Source organism: Triticum dicoccoides, chromosome 2B (genome assembly GCF_002162155.2).
Source record: "Triticum dicoccoides isolate Atlit2015 ecotype Zavitan chromosome 2B, WEW_v2.0, whole genome shotgun sequence".
Classification (NCBI taxonomy): domain Eukaryota; kingdom Viridiplantae; phylum Streptophyta; class Magnoliopsida; order Poales; family Poaceae; genus Triticum; species Triticum dicoccoides.
The window spans coordinates 648,923,418-648,940,822 of record NC_041383.1 but is presented as its reverse complement, the minus strand read 5'-3'; positions in this window follow the sequence as shown (position 1 = coordinate 648,940,822).

The window sequence follows — 17,405 nt, the reverse complement described above, 5'->3', positions numbered from 1 at the left end:
GAAAGATGGCTAAGACAGACGGTAAACCAGCGAGTGTTAAACCGGCAGAGTTAAGACAGATGGTAGCACCGGCAGGTGTTAAGTTAATCATAACCCGGCAGACCATGTTAAACCGGCAGACCATGTTAAACTGGCAGACAATGTTAAACCGGTAGATAATGTTAAACCGGCAGACAATGTTAAACCGGCAGATGTTAAGAAGCCCAGGAAGGGAAGTGAAAATAGTTTAAGTCTTAGTCTGAGATGGACTCTACATGTAACCCGCCGCTTCAACTTATATAAGGAGGGGCAGGGCTCCCCAAAGAGGGAGAAGCAAGACACAATCTCTAGGGCTAGACACAACTAGAGGAGAGCCGGTTTACGGCGACTCCCTCATGATGATAATGAGATCTAGCCTCAAACAGCATGTAGGGTTGTTACCGGATGATGTTTCCCGGGGCCCGAAGTTGTCTAAACCCTTGTCTTGCATTGCGTCTCTCGATTCCGCTCAACCCCTCTCAAGCTACCACATAGATGCATTGGCCTCACAACTAAGTCCTCACAATAAGGACATCTGACGTGTTAATTCCACGCGCGCTTCGTAAGGGGCTGATTCGGATCCATATGTTTCATGCTGTGGTTAGGTTTACCTTAATACTTCTTTTGTAGTTGCGGATGCTTGCAATAGGGGTTAATCATAAGTGGGATACTTGTCCAAGTAAGGGTAGTACCCAAGCACCGGTCCACCCACATATCAAATTATCAAAGTACCGAATGCGAATCATATGAGCGTGATGAAAACTAGCTTGACGATAATTCCCATGTGTCCTCGGGAGCTCTTTTCTCATTATAAGAAATTGTCCAGGCTTGTCCTTTTATACAAAAAGGATTGGGCCACCTTGCTGCACTTTATTTACTTTCATTGCTTGTTACTCGTTACAATTTATCTTATCACAAAACTATCTATTACCTACAATTTCTGTGCTTGCAGAGAAAACTTTACTGAAAACCGCTTGTCATTTCCTTCTGCTCCTCATTGGGTTTGACACTCTTACTTATCGTAAGGACTACGATAGATCCCCTACACTTGTGGGTCATCAAGCTACTGTAATATAACTTTTCCATGGCTCATACCACCAATAAAAATCGATAGTTTCATCAAAACAAGCAAAATAATGCATCAAAAACAAAATCTGTCTTAAACAGGACAGTCTGTAGTAATCTGAACATCTACCATACTTCTGGTACTCCAGAAAATTCTGAAAAAATTATGAAAAAATAAAAAATTTGTATAGAAAGACTGTGCATAAAGTTTCAGAACCATTTTACATTCCAGTAAAAAATGTAAAATCACGCGCTACAGCCAAAGTTTCTGTTTTTGCACTGCACATACCAACAAACAATCTACTCATCCTAAAGGAAAATCTTGGCACATTATTTTTATAATACAATGGAATTGTACAAGGGGATAATTATTTTTGTGAGAATATTCATGAAAAATTCTACATTGTTTCCATGAGCATGAACACAAGTGTTCAAGGTCGACCCTCACTTCCGCAATGCATCACCTTTCAATCGCTTCTCTTTTGTGAAAAGTTTTACGTTCCCCTCTATAGTTTTTTTGGCTTTAAACTTTATAATAGCACTCAACAGAAATAAATGACTCTCTAAAACTTCCGGATTGTCTCCCTGGTAGCGCTTTCTTTAAAGCCATTAAGCTAGGCATAAAGTGCTCAAGTAATGGATCCACCCAGATCCCAAGGTATCTCAAAGCCAATTTGAATTAACAATGATGTGGCATTTAGTAGTGAGCACAAAGCAGGATATATCAAGCAATGACGAAGTCTAACTTTCTTCCTATGCATCGGCATGTCATACAAGAACAATTCATGCACATCAAGTAAAGGCCAATACATAGCATATGTAGTTTCTTGCAATTTTATCGTGTTGGAAACATAAAGAGGTGGAGATGTAGTTCCTCTCTCATAATAATTGCAAGTAGGAGAAGCAAGCACATGCATATTATATTCATCATAATTATGACGTGCAATGGTAAAAGGCAACCCATCAATATAATCCTTAATAAGAGCAAACTTCTCCAATATAGTGTAGTTTGGAGAATTCAAAAAGATAATAGGACTATCATGTGTGGGCGCAATAACAACAATTTCATGTTTAACATAAGGAACAATAGCAAGTTCATCTCCAATAGCATAATTCATATTGGCATCTTGGCCACTATCATCAAGTTCATCAAAAAGGGATATTTCAAATGAATCAACGGGATCATAGGAATTATCATAGAATTCATCCTTCTGTAAGAACGAAGGGACGTTAAACAATGTATGAGTTGAAGAGTTACTCTCATTAGAAGGTGGACACGGGTGATCAATCCGCTCTTCCCCCTTTGGTTCTTCACTCTCCTCATCATCTTTTTCATCCAATGAGCTCACAGCTTCATCAATTCCTTCTTCCATAGACTCCTGCAAAATATTAGTCTCTTCTTGGACAGCGGAGATTTTCTCAATAAAACCATCAATATCGGAATTGTATTTATAGTTATCATAGAAATATTTAAGGATTGCAAAATTTTCAGCTCTATAAACTGAATCATCAAAATCTTCAAACTTTTCAAACAAAGATTCAATTTCATAAGCACCCTTAAAAGCAACAACGTCTTCTATTTGTTCCACATCATAATAATCAAATATATCATTAGCATAAGAAGCCAAGGTTTCATTATCATTAAATTTCCATGAAAAGGGAAGGTGTGGAGCATTCATCTTAGAGCAACAAGTAAAATCATATCTCAAGCATAAATCCCGAGCATAGCAATGCACCATATAAATTTGATCCCATAACAATTTCCCTTTTTGTGTCAAGCGATAATCCCTAAAGTATTCACATTGATCCAACGTCACTCCCATTATCTAGTTGAATGGGTTTTTTGAGGATTATGAAGTAGTGCATAATATCTTTCACATAACGAGCCTCGAGGGTTTTAGTGAAGGAAATATGCTCTAGAGGAAATAATAAAGTTGTTATTTATATTTCCTTATATCATGATAAATGTTTATTATTCATGCTAGAATTGTATTAACCGGAAACTTTGTACATGTGTGAATACATAGACAAAACATAGTGTCCCTAGTATGCCTCTACTTGACTAGCTCGTTAATCAAAGATGGTTATGTTTCCTTACCATAGACATGTGTTGTCATTTGATGAACGGGATCACATCATTAGAGAATGATGTGATGGAAAAGACCCATTCTTTAGCTTAGCATTATGATCGTTACAGTTTTATTACTATTTCTTTCTTCGTGACTTATACATGTTCCTCTGACTATGAGATTATAAAACTCCCAAATACCGAAAGAACACCATGTGTGCTATCAAACACCACAACGTAACTGGGTGATTATAAATATGCTCTACAGGTGTCTCTGAAGGTGGTTGTTGGGTTGGCATAGATCAAGATTAGGATTTTTCACTCCGTGTATCGGAGAGGTATCTCTGGGCCCTCTCGATAATGCTCCTCACTATAATCCTTGCAAGCAATGTGACTAATGAGTTAGTTACGGGAAACATGTAAAGAGACTTGCCGGTAACGAGATTGAACTAGGTATGAAGATACCGACGATCGAATCTCGGGCAAGTAACATACAGATGACAAAGGGAACAACGTATGTTGTTGTGCGGTTTGACCGATAAAGATCTTTGTAGAATATGTAAGAGCCAATATGAGCATCCAAGTTCCACTATTGGTTATTGGTCGGAGATGTGTCTCGGTCATGTCTGCATAGTTCTCGAACCCGCAGGGTCCGCATGCTTAATATTCGATGACGATTTGTATTATGAGTTATGTGGTTTTTATGACCGTAGTTTTTTTGGAGTCCCGGATGAGATCACGGACATGATGAGGAGTCTCGAAATGGCCAAGACGTAAAGAATGATATATTGGACGATGTTATTCGGACACCAGAAGAGTTCTGAGAGGTACCGGGTAGAAACGGAGTGCCGAAGGGGTTACCGGACCCCCCCCCCCGGGGAAGCAATGGCCCATCATGGGCCATAGGGGAGAGAGAGGACAACCCACACGGGGGTGGCGCACGCCCTCCCCTCATGGGAAGTCCAAATAGGACTAGGGGAGGGGGCGCGACCCCCCTTTCCCTCGTCCTCTCCCTCTCCCTTCCTTCTACCCTCTTCCACCAAAGGGAATCCTACTAGGACTAGGAGTCCTAGTAGGGCTCCTCTCTCTTGGCGCGCCCTACAGGGTCGGCCGGCCTCCTCCTCTCCTCCTTTATATACGGGGGTGGGGGCACCCCAAAGACACACCAAGATTTCTCTTAGCCGTGTGCGGTGCCCCCTTTCGCAGTTTAATCCTTCGGTCATAGCCTCGTAATGCTTAGGCGAATCCCTAAGCGGATCACATCATCAACACCGTCGACATGCCGTCATGCTGACGGAAATCTCCCTCGACCCTCTACTGGATCAAGAGTTTGAGGGACGTCATCGAGCCAAACGTGTGGTGAACACGGAGGTCCCGTACATTCAGTACTTGGATCGGTTGGATCGTGAAGACGTTCGACTACATCAACCGCGTTAACTAACACTTCCGCTTTTGGTCTACGAGGGTACGTGGGCACACTCTCCCCCTCTCGTTGCTATACATCTCCTAGATAGATCTTGCGTGATCATAGGATTTTTTTTTTGAAATTGCACGATACGTTCCCCAACAGTGGCATCCGAGCCAGGTCTATGCATAGATGATACGCACGAGTAGAACACAAAGAGTTGTGGGCGATAATAGCCATACTGCTTACCACCAACGTCTTACTTTGATTCGGCGGTATTGTTGGATGAAGCGGCCCGGACCGACATTACATGACCACGTTCATGAGACTGGTTCTACCAACGTGCTTTGCACATAGGTGGCTGGCGGGTGTCTGTTTCTCCAACTTTAGTTGAATCAAATTTGACTACGTCCGGTCCTTGTTGAAGGTTAAAACAACACACTTGACAAAAAATCATTCTGGTTTTGATGCGTAGGTAAGAACAGTTCTTGCTAGAAGCCTGTAGCTGCCACGTAAAAACTTGCAACAACAAAGTAGAGGACGTCTAACTTGTTTTTGCAGGGCTTGTTGTGATGTGATATGGTCAAGACATGATGTGATATAAATAGTTGCATTAGATTATCATGTTTTGTAACAGAGTTATCGGCAACTGGCAGGAGCCATATGGTTGTCGCTTTATTGTATAAAATTCAATCACCATGTAATTGCTTTACTTTACCACTAAGCGATAGCGATAGTCGTAGTAGCAATAGTTCGCAAGATGACAATGATGCTACGATGGAGATCAAGGTGTCAAGACGATGACGATGGAGATCATGACGGTGCTTTGGAGATGGAGATCAAAGGCACAAGATGATGATGGCCATATCATGTCACATATTTTGATTGCATGTGATGTTTATCTTTTATGCATCTTATTTTTCTTAGTACGACGGTAGCATTATAAGATGATCCCTTACTAACTTTCAAGGTATAAGTGTTCTCCCTAAGTATGCACCGTTGCTACAGTTCGTCATGCCGAGACATCACGTGATGATCGAGTGTGATAAGCTCTATGTTCACATACAACGGGTGCAAGCCAGTTTTGCACGTGCAGAATACTCGGGTTAAACTTGACGAGCCTAGCATATGCAGATATGGCCTCGGAACACTGAGACCGAAAGGTCGAACGTGAATCATATAGTAGATATCGTCAACATAGAGATGTTCAACATTGAAAACTACTCCATCAAACATGATTTAGTTGATTTGGATCACTTGATCATTTAGATGACTAGAGGGATGTTTATCTAAGTGGGCGTTCTTTAGTAATATAATTAGTTGAACTTTAATTTATCATGAACTTAGTCATGATAGTTTTTTTTGCATATCTATGTTGTTGTAGATCAATGGCCCATGCTACCGTTCCCTTGAATTTTAATGCGTTCCTAGAGAAAGGTAAGTTGAAAGATGCTGGTAGCAATTACATGGACTGGGTCCGTAACTTGAGGATTATCCTCATTGCTGCACAGAAGAATTACGTCCTAGAAGCACCGCTAGGTGCAAGACCTGCTGCAGGAGCATATGCTGACGTTATGAACATCTAGCAGACTCGATCTGATGACTACTTGATAGTTCAGTGTGCCATGCTTTACGGCTTAGAATCGTGACTTCAAAGACGTTTTGAACTTCATGGAGCATATGAGATGTTCCAAGAGTTGAAGTTAATATTTCAAGCAAATGCCCAAGTTGAGAGATATGAAGTCTCCAACAAGTTCTATAGCTGCAAAATGGAGGAGAATAGTTCTGTTAGTGAACACATACTCAGAATGTCTGGGTACCATAACCACTTGACTTAGCTGGGAGTTAATCTTCCTGATGATAGTGTCATTGACAGAGTTCTTCAATCACAGCCACCAAGCTATAAAGGCTTCATGATGAACTATAATATGCAAGGGATGACAAAAACGATTCCCAAGCTCTTCGCAATGCTAAAGGCTGTGGAGGTAGAAATCAAGAAGGAGCATCAAGTGTTGATGGTTAATAAGACCACTAGTTTCAAGAAAAAAGGGCAAAGGAAAGAAGGGGAACTTCAAGAAGAATAGCAAGCAAGTTGCTACTCCCGGTAAGAAGCCCAAGTCTGGACCTAAGCCTGAAACTGAGTTCTTCTACTACAAAGGGACTGGTCACTAGAAGCAGAACTACCCTGAGTATTTGGCGGATAAGAAGGATGGCAAAGTGAAGGTATATTTGATATACATGTTATTGATGTGTACCTTACTAATGCTCGTAGTAGTGCATGGGTATTTGATACTGGTTCTGTTGCTCATATTTGCAACTCGAAACAGGGGCTATGGATTAAACGAAGATTGGCTAAGGACAAGGTGACGATGCGCGTCAGAAGTGGTTCCAAGGTCGATGTGATCACCGTCGGCATGCTACCTCTACATCTACCTTTGGGATTAGTTTTAGACCTGAATAATTGTTATTTGGTGCCAGCGTTGAGCATGAAAAGTATATCTGGATCTTGTTTGATGCGAGACGGTTATTCATTTAATTCAGAGAATAATGGTTATTCTATTTATATGAGTAATATCCTTTATGGTCATGCACCCTCGTTGAGTGGTCTATTTTTGTTGAATCTCGATCATGGTGATACACATGTTCATAATATTGAAGCCAAAATATGCAAAGTTGATAATAATAGTGTAACTTATTTGTGGCACTGCCGTTTAGATCATATTGGTGTAAAGCGCATGAAGAAACTCCATGATGATGGGATTTTGGAATCACTTGGGACTTGCGAACCATGCCTCATGGGCAAGATGACTAAAACTCCATTCTCCGGAACAATGGAATGAGCTACTGACATATTGGAAATAATGCATACTATTGTATGCGGTCCAATGAGTGTTGAGGCTCGTGGCGGGTATCGTTATTTTCTGACCTTCACAGATGATTTGAGCAGATATGGGTATCTCTACTTAATGAAACATCAGTCTGAAATGTTTGAAAAGTTCAAAGAATTTCAGAGTGAAGTGGAAAATCATCGTAACAAGAAAATAAAGTTTCTATGATCTGATCGTGGAGGCGAATATTTGAGCTACGAGTTTGGTCTTCATTTGAAACAATGTGCAATAGTTTCGCAAGTCATGACACCTGGAACACCATAGCGTAATTGTGTGTTCGAACATTGTAACCGTACTTTATTGGACATGGTGCGATCTATGATGTCTCTTACTGATTTACCGCTATTGTTTTGGGGTTATGCTTTAGAGACGAATGCATTCACATTAAATAGGGCACCATCAAATTCCGTTGTGATGACACCATATGAACTGTGGTTTGACAAGAAACCCAAGTTGTCATTTCCTAAAGTTTGGATTGTGATGCTTATGTGAAAAAGCTTCAACCTAATAAGCTCGAACTGAAATCGGAGAAGTGCATCTTCATAGGATACCAAAAGGAAAATGTTGGGTACACCTTCTATCACAGATCTGAAGGCAAGATATTCGTTGCTAAGAATGGATCCTTTCTAGAGAAGGAGTTTCTCTTGAAAGAAGTGAGTGGGAGGAAAGTAGAACTTGGTGAGGTAATTGTACCTTCTCCCGAATTGGAAAGTAGTTCATCACAGAAATTAGTTCCAGTGATTCCTACACCAATTAGTGAGGAAGCTAATGATGATGATCATGAAACTTCAGATCAAGTTACTACCAAACCTCATAGGTCATCCAGAGTACGGTCCGCACCAGAGTGGTACGGTAATTCTATTCTGGAATTCATGTTACTAGACCATGATAAACCGACAAACTATGAGGAAGCGATCACTAGTAAAAAAGGGTCAAATGTGAAGCACATTAGTGCCGGTTTGTAAAAAAACCGGCACTAATGTGATCAATGGTGCCGGTTCGTGGCTGCGATCAATAGTACCGGTTCATGTTGAGCCTTTAGTACCGGTTCATGCCACGAACCGGTACTAAAGGAGTAGTGGCAGGCTGGCGTCAGGCCGGGTCCCCACGAGCCCCTTTAGTACCGGTTTGTGTTACCAACCGGTACTAAAGGTCTAACCTATAGTACCGGTTCTTGCCACGAACCGGTACTAAAGGGGACAAGCCTTTAGTACCGGTTCGTGCCACGAACCGGTACTAAAGGGGCCAATTTTCAAACTCTACCCCCCCCCCATGTATCGCCATTTCAGTTTCGAAAAAATCAAAAGAAAATGATAAAAACTTCAAAAAGTAAAATCCTTCGAGCGGTAGTTATATTACTATATCTACTAGTTAGGAAAATTTGAAAACTTAAATTTGGACATGTTTTGCAAAAAGTGTAGGGAAAATGTAAAACGGCTATAACTTTTGCATACGATGTCAGAAAAAATGTATAATATATCAAAAAATTCAGCACGAAAATCCGCATCCGATGGAGATGGCCTATGGCATGTTTGGAATTTTTTAGAATCCTCAAATTCGAAAAGGAAAAAAAGATATGGTCAAATTTTAGCTTTTTTAAAAAAAATTGGTTAAATTTGGTCAAACTACTTATTCAAGAAGTATTAATGTTACTACATAATTATTCAAGAATATTAGTGTTACTAAATAATTATTTCAATTTTTTGAATTTTGGTCAAACTATGGTCAAACTATGGTCAAACTTATTCAAGAAATATTAGCGTTACTAAATAATTACTGTTTTTTTAGAATAATAGTTTCAAACTCAAACGGTGAAATGTGTGACTTCATGCTCAAGCTAAACTCCTGAGGGTTAATAGGATTGACATCTTACTATTGTCAGGAAAACAACAAGTGCAGACTCGGAAACGAAGGAGAATAGAACCCGAAAGTTAAGCATGCTCGGGCTGGAGTAGTGAGAGGGATGGGTGACCGGTCGGGAAGTTAGAATATTTGGAATGAGTGATCCACACTTGAGTAGTTAAGAGAGGTGATTAGAGACTAAATCATCAAATAATTCAGAAAAATTAAAAATTGAAAAAAAATCAAAAAAAAATTCCAAAATTTTCAAAAAAAAATCAAAAAAAACCTTTAGTACCGGTTGGTAACACCAACCGGTACTAAAGGTCCCCCATACTAGGGCGTGAGCTCACGCCACGTGGTGGCACTTTACCGCCGGTTCGTGCCGAACCGGTACTAAAGGGGGGGGGGATTTAGTGCCCACACTTTAGTGCCGGTTCCATAACCGGCACTAAAGGCCCTTACAAACCGGTTTTAAAGCTCCGTTTTCTACTAGTGGATGATGAGCCCAGATTCCGCAAAATGGCTTGAGGCATGAAATCTGAGATGGGATCCATGTATGAGAACAAAGTGTGGACTTTGGTGGACTTGCTCGATGACGGCAAGCCATAGAAAATAAATGGATCTTCAAGAAGAAGACTGACGCTGATGGTAATGTTACTGTCTACAAAGCTCGACTTGTTGTGAAAGGTTTTTGACAAGTTCAAGGAGTTGACTACGATGAGACTTTCTCACCCGTAGCGATGCTTAAGTCTGTCCGAATCATGTTAGCAATTACCGCATTTTATGATTATGAAATTTGGCAAATGGACGTAAAAACTGCATTCCTTAATGGATTCTTAAAGAAGAGTTGTATATGATGTCCATCCAATGGCCGTAGTGCTTCTTTAACCTCTGGTCTTCTTGCTCCAGCCTCCCAAATGACCGTCGGTCGTCCCGCCTGCTCCTGCCTCGCAGCCCTGACCGCCCCACACTACTCCAACCTCTGGCTAGACCATCCCTCTACTCACCCACAACCCCGGTTATTCTATAGCGACGACAGCCTCATGATGCAACCAGAAGGTTTTGTCAATCCAAAAGGTGCTAACAAAGTGTGGAAGCCCCAGTGATCCATTTATGGACTAGTGCAAGCCTCTCGGAGTTGGAATATAGGCTTTGATAATGTGATCAAAGCATATGGTTTTATACAGACTTTTGGAGAAGCCTGTTGTCGGTGTCAAAACCGGCAGATCTAGGGTAGGGGGTCCCGAACTTTGCGTCTAAGGCTAATGGTAATAGGAGGTGGGGGACACAATGTGTACCCAGGTTCAGGCCCTCTCGACGGAGGTAATACCCTACTTCCTGCTTTATTGATCTTGATGATATGAGTATTACAAGAGTTGATCTACCATGAGATCGTAGAGGCTAAACCCTGGAAGCTAGTCTATGATTATGATTGTTGTTGTCCTATGGACTAAACCATCCGGTTTATATAGACACCGGAGGGGTCTAGGGTTACATAGAGTCGGTTACAGAGAAAGGAATCTTCATATCCGAATTGCCAAGCTTGCCTTCCATGCAAAGGAGAGTCCCATCCGGACACGGGACGAAGTCTTCTATCTTGTATATTCATAGCCCAACAGTCCAGCATACACATATAGTCCGGCTGTCCGAGGACCCCTTAATCCAGGACTCCCTTAGTAGCCCCTGAACCAGGCTTCAATGACGATGAGTCCGGCGCGCAGATTGTCTTCGGCATTGCAAGGCGGGTTCCTTCTCCTAATACTCCAAAGTAAATCTTGAACATAAGAATTGTGTCCGGCTCTGCAAAACAAATTCTGCATACCATGGTAGAGAGTATAATATTCCACGAATCCAATCTGCTGGCAATTTCTCGTAGCGTGACATCACGCCACTGCCCGGTCCTTATTCGAACCATTTCTTGGCCTGCCTTTCTGTATTTCGAGGTGCGGTTTCACTGGCACATCTTGTCGAAGCAGAGATCGGGTCCCCTTATCACGGGATTCTCATCAATACGGGTATGGGTAACCCAACTGCGTGGCGCTTGGGGAATAAGCAGTTTTTGGGGCAAGAGGGGAGGCACAATATTTAACTGCCTTTATAAAGGCATAAGGATTCCCTTCTTTCACCCACGCCTTCTCCTTCCTCTGCTCATCCATTCTTGAGCTCTAACGCCCAAGCTTTCGCCTTCTCCGCCAAAAAAGCATTCCGAACATGTCCGGATCTGGAGCGGGGGGCAAGTGGATGGCCTCCTCCGTCAAGAAGGAGGACATCAAGAAGCTCCGGGAGGCTGGTTACCTGGCCAAAGACATTGCTCATCGGCTTCCGGCCTAGGGGCAGATCGTCCCCACCCCGAAGCCCCAGGAAAGGGTAGCGTTCCTCTCCGACTTCATCTGCGGGCTGGGATTCCCCCTCCACCCGTTCGTCCGCGGACTGATGTTCTACTACGGTCTAGACTTCCATGATTTAGCCCCCAAGTCCATCCTCAACATCTCGGCATTTATTGTCATGTGCGATGCCTTTCTCTGCATCACACCTCACTTCGTCCTATGGCTAAAGACCTTTAATGTGAAGCCAAAGGTGGTGAGCGGCCGACAAGCGGAGTGCGGAGGCGCCACAAGATGCCCAATGTCACCTGGCCCGAAGGCTCCTTTGTGAAGACTGTAAAGGGGTGGCAATCGGGGTGGTTCTAAATCACTGAGCCACATGGCACCAACTGGGTGGCGACCCCCAAATTCCGATCTGAAGTCCCCATGCGGCTCACCTCCTGGCAAGAGAAGGGTTTAGCCTGGGGCTCAGCGGAAGAACTGACTGGGCTCCAGACATGTGTCCAGAACATGATAAGCAAGAAGATCAAGCTTGTCAACATGGTACAGGTGATGCTCCTCCGCCGGATTCTTCCGTGCCAGAGCCGGACTTGTAATTTTGAGAGTTTGACCCGGCCAAGCACCATATGCTACTGGAGCTCTTCGGCATGACTCACGAAGACGTCTGGAAGGTGCTTTTTAAGGCCAGCGAGGCACCACTGCCCACGACCGAAGATCGCGGGCTCAGCGCAAAACACCAGGCTAATCCGGTAAGTTTTCATGTTTGCAAGGTATACCTTTTACTGGCATATCTGCGGGAGGAACCTAAGCCTCCATGCCAATCTTTCAGGCCTGGGTAACGATAGCGGAGCAGATTAACTGTCCAGCTCCGCTACCTGAAGATCCAGAAACACCTCTTCTGACGAAGATGCTGTTTTCGGCGCCCTATGAGGTGCCGGAGAAGAAGGCCAAAAATATGGCCAAGGGGACCAGAGATGGTCTCTGACGCAAGGATGCTTCAGACGTGACGTCCAAGGACGCGATGATGCTCTCCTCCACCAAAGATGACGAGGTGGAGGAGGAGGAGGAAATCCATCTCCCCTTACCGGGGGGAGAAAGAAGAGGAAGGCCTCCTCACATGGGGAGGCCGAGGCGTCCAAGGAGGGAAAACCTCCCTTCCGGACTACTCCGCCGTAGCCACCAACAACGGCGAGGAGTGGGCGCCCAGGGTCAAGCCCCTGGCCAAATCGTAAGTATCCGGACACGGTAGTATTTCTGGCCCTTTCATTTTATCGTTTTTAATGTGCTAGACATGCTCCTGCAGTCCGGCCAAGTCCAACGTCGAGCTATCCTCCTCTTCGACGGGATTGCTGGACCCGTCGGCGATGAACAGCGGGTCCCTTCTAATGGCCTCTTCCCCCAAGGCCACGGACAACACCGAGGTGTTGTCTCGAAGGATATCAGGCCAAGGGGAGACCATTCTAGTGATGCTAGAGGATAAAACCCCGGTGGCCGAACTCATGGGGGGAAAGACCCCCATGGACACCGACGATGGGGGCCGCATCCAGTTTGGCCCCCAGCTGAATACAGCTCCGGAGACCCAAGTGGCTCCAGATTCAGGCAGGAAGCCTCTCCCAATGAGGGGGGTGAGCTGCCTCCACCGGTGACCTCTGTCCATCTAGAGGCACCGAATAGATTGCTGGAAGCGCTTCGAGGCGCTTCTATTGTTGATAACACCGTACTCTTATGAGTATGGTGATCGAGAAGATCCAGTCCGCCAAGAGCGGGCTGACCGAAGCCTGCACTAGCCTTCTAACAGGCTTTGAGGTAAGTAATAAAATTGTGAAAGAATATCACAGTGTAGACAGTATCCCTTGATGCTCTGTTTGGTGTTCGGGAAGAAAAGCTGAACAGAGGATCAAATAATATTCGCAGGAGTCTGACATAAGATGTCTATGTGAATGAGCAGGCATCGCTGCTAGCTACTGCCGCTCATACTGCAGAGGTCTCCGGCCTGAAGTAGAACCTGGAGCAGGCCGAGGGAGAGCTCGGCCTCATGAAGAGGCAGCTGGAAGAAAGCCAAGGTATGTAGTACCATGTATGTATATTTATGAAGGATGAATGGTTCATGCTAAGTAAAGCGTCATGAACTTTGTTAGGGGCCACGACCGAGGTGGAGGCCCTCAAAAAGGCGTTAGCCGAGTCCGGTGACAAAGCGGCGAAGGAACATGCCGCACGCGAGATGCTGGAGGCTCGGGTTAGCGAGGTCCAACAAGAGCTCCAGGACACCGTCAAGAAGTACGAGTCCTTGGAGCGTGACTCTAAGACTCAAAAGTCCGAGCTTGCCAAGGCCCTCCAGAGCGTGCAAGACGCCAGAGCTGAAGCCCAGAGGGCCCTCTAGGAGATCCAGGCGGCCAAGAAGATTGCGGCGGGTAAGGCTTTTAATATGCAAAGCAAGCATGTGAAGGATACATTCTTTTTACTTACCCAAATTTGGAGTTCTCCAGGAGTGTTTGCGGATTTGCCACGCAGTATATCAGATGCCGCAGAGTTCTACCGAGCCAAAGAAGGGAGCTCTACAGAGAAGCTGTTCTGGTCCCAATACCTCGGAGAAGAACATCCGGTGCCCTTTAGCGACCACCTGAAACAGCTGGTCGAGCTGCACAAGGCGGCCAAACTGGCCATGAAGGACCTCATAGTCCAGCTATGGCCTGCCGAGCCCATGCCCAGTAGCTACTTCAGACTCGTGAAGCGGCTTGTTAGCGCCTGCCCACGGCTTGAAGTCATAAAGCGGTCGGTTTGCATTGAAGGTGCGCGGATGGCCTTTGCCCGCACTAAGATGCATTGGGCAAAGATGGATGCCAAGAAGCTGATGACCAAGGGGCTGCCTGAGGGCAAGGAGCATCGCCGACCCGAACTGTACTATGACGGCGTCCTGGAGGGATCCCGCGTTGTGGCAGAGCAATGTCCAAAGGATGTAATATTTGAATAAATGCATTCATTTTATCTTGTCCTGTAAGATGAAACAAGTTCGTTATGCAATATAATGCTTGTTTATTTAAAATTTTATCTCATGTGCAGCCGTTTATAAAATCTAAGAGTTGGCCAATCGTCGACTTCTTCCCCCACGTAGCTAGTACAGGGGTGTTCAGGAGAAATCTAAACACTCTTTATCCAAGTTTTTGGTCCTTTAAGGAGGTGTTTAGAGCAACGAACAAGGCAATCGGACTATACCGCTTTATCACTCTCACTTAGCGATAACGCCTAATCGGACAAAAACCGATTCCTCACATAAAGCAGGAAAAATCTCTAGCGATTTGAAACCTCTCAAATAGCGACCAGCTCTCACCGCATCATGACAGTCAGTTTTTGGCTTTCTCTACTGAGGTGCTCGTCCGGAAGAACTGGGACACAATCCCAGTAGTTCTCCCTTTCCTACCCTAGCCGATATAGCGGAATGTAAGGTAGCAAGCACAGGAGCCGGGCAACCCAACTATTGACCCAAGACATGATTCGGAGCCGATGCATATAATGATATAAGTTCGAGGTGCCGAACTGTACTACAAAAGTGTTGGGACTTTCTTGCCGTGTTATTGGGTACACTGAAGCCCCTGGCGAATTAAGGCGTATCAGAATGTAAGAATGCAATAAATACAAAGACAAGGAAAAAATTAAGTAATAAGCGGAAGCTGCGAATTATTTTCCATTGTAATATGTCAAAGTGTGTGTGTACAAGTAGTGCGATAAGCGAATAAGGCTATTTTTCATGCCGTGACCAAGAGCGGCTGCGTGCGGGTATGTAAAACAGGAATAACAATTGTTAGCAGAGACCACCTGGGAATTCCCTTGTACGTCAAAGCCCCTTGCCTTTCTTGGTGTATCCTTCTGTGATGGGTCCGATGATCAGGTTATCAGAAAAGCCTCAAGAAGAGAAAAAACTTGAAAGGAAAAGAAAAAGTGAAGGTATGCGGATCCAAGGGCAGTTGAGTCGCGTTGTGGACCGCAGTCTAATTGTGCCTTCGTCTATGCCCATGGTATTTTAAGTGCGTAATTATGTACGCACGGCACGAAGATCACCGCTTGATTGGGACTAGGACGTAGGACGAATTGCTAGTTGAGCTCTGGACGAGACGGACGGTCCTGTTGCAGAGTAGTTCCGACTCGCTTGATGGTGTCCGGGGGATTTAGTGTCGAATTGAGGTTCTTCCTGAGAAGGCTACTTTGTACTTCTGCTACTAGGGCCACGGTGTGCTCCTCAGTATGAAGGGAGCGCTCCGTATTTCCATTGATTGTTATAACACCGCGAGGTCTGGGCATTTTGAGCTTGAGGTAGGCGTAGTGTGGCACCGCATTGAATCGAGCAAATGTGGTTCGTCCGAGCAGTGCATGATAACCACTGCGGAAGGGGACGATGTCGAAGATTAACTCTTCGCTTCAGAAATTATCCGGGGATCCGAAGACCACTTCCAGTGTGATTGAGCCCGTACAATAGGCCTCTACACCTGGTATGACACCTTTAAAGGTGGTTTTGGTGGGCTTGATCCTTGAGGGATCGATACCCATTTTGCGCATTGTATCCTGATATAGTAGGTTCAGGCTGCTGCCACCATCCATGAGGACTCGTGTGAGGTGGAATCCATCGATAATGGGGTCAAGGACCAGTGCGGCTGAACCGCCATGACGTATACTAGTCGAATGGTCCCTGCGATCGAAGGTGATCGGACAGGAAGACCATGGGTTGAACTTTGGGGCGATTGGCTCCTTCGCGTAGATGCCCCTTAGTGCGCGCTTCCGCTCCCTTTTGGGGATATGGGTGGCATATATCATGTTCACCGTTTTGACTTGGGGAGGAAACTTCTTCTGCCCCCCTATGTTCAGTGGCCGGGGTTCCTCGTCGTCATTGCTTTGCAATCCCTTTTCCTTGTTTTCGGCATTTAACTTGCCGGCCTATTTGAAGACCCAACATTCTCTCTTGGTATGATTGGCTGGTTTATCGGGGGTGCTGTGGATTTGACATGGACGATCGAGAATACGGTCCAGACTAGACGGGCCTGGATTGTTTCTCTTAAATGGCTTTTTCCGCTGACCGGACTTGGAGCCACTGAATCAGGCATTGCGGCCGTGTCTTCGGCGTGATCGCCATTATTTCGACACTTGTGTTTATTACGTTGGGGCTTGCCGTTGCTATCTCTGGCTTCAGAAGCGCCAGGTTTACTTGAGGTGCTATTGCTACGGACTAGCCAGCTATCCTCGCCCGCACAAAAGCGGGTCATGAGCATCGTAAGGGCTGCCATGGACTTTGGCTTCTCTTGGCCGAGGTGTCGGGTGAGCCACTCGTCATGGATGTTATGCTTAAAGGCCGCTAGGGCTTCGGCATCTGGACAGTCGATGATCTGGTTCTTTTTAGTTAAGAACTGAGTCCAGAATTTCCCGGCTGACTCTCCGGGCTGTTGGATTATATGACTTAAGTCATCGGCATCCGGAGGTCGGACATAAGTGCCCTGGAAGTTATCAAGGAATGCATCTTCCAGGTTCTCCCAACTGCCAATGGAGTTTCGGGAAGACTGTTCAATCAGTGCTGAGCTGGTCCCTTGAGTTTTAGCGGGAGATACTTGATGGCATGGAGATCATCACTGTAGGCCATATGTATATGGAGAAGGAAGTCCTCGATCCATACCGCGGGATCTGTTGTCCCATCATATTATTCAATGTTTATGGGTTTGAACCCTTCTGGGAATTCATGTTCCATTACTTCATCAGTGAAGCATAGGGTGTCTGCGGCACCTCTATGTCGGGCTATGTCGGGACGCAGCTCG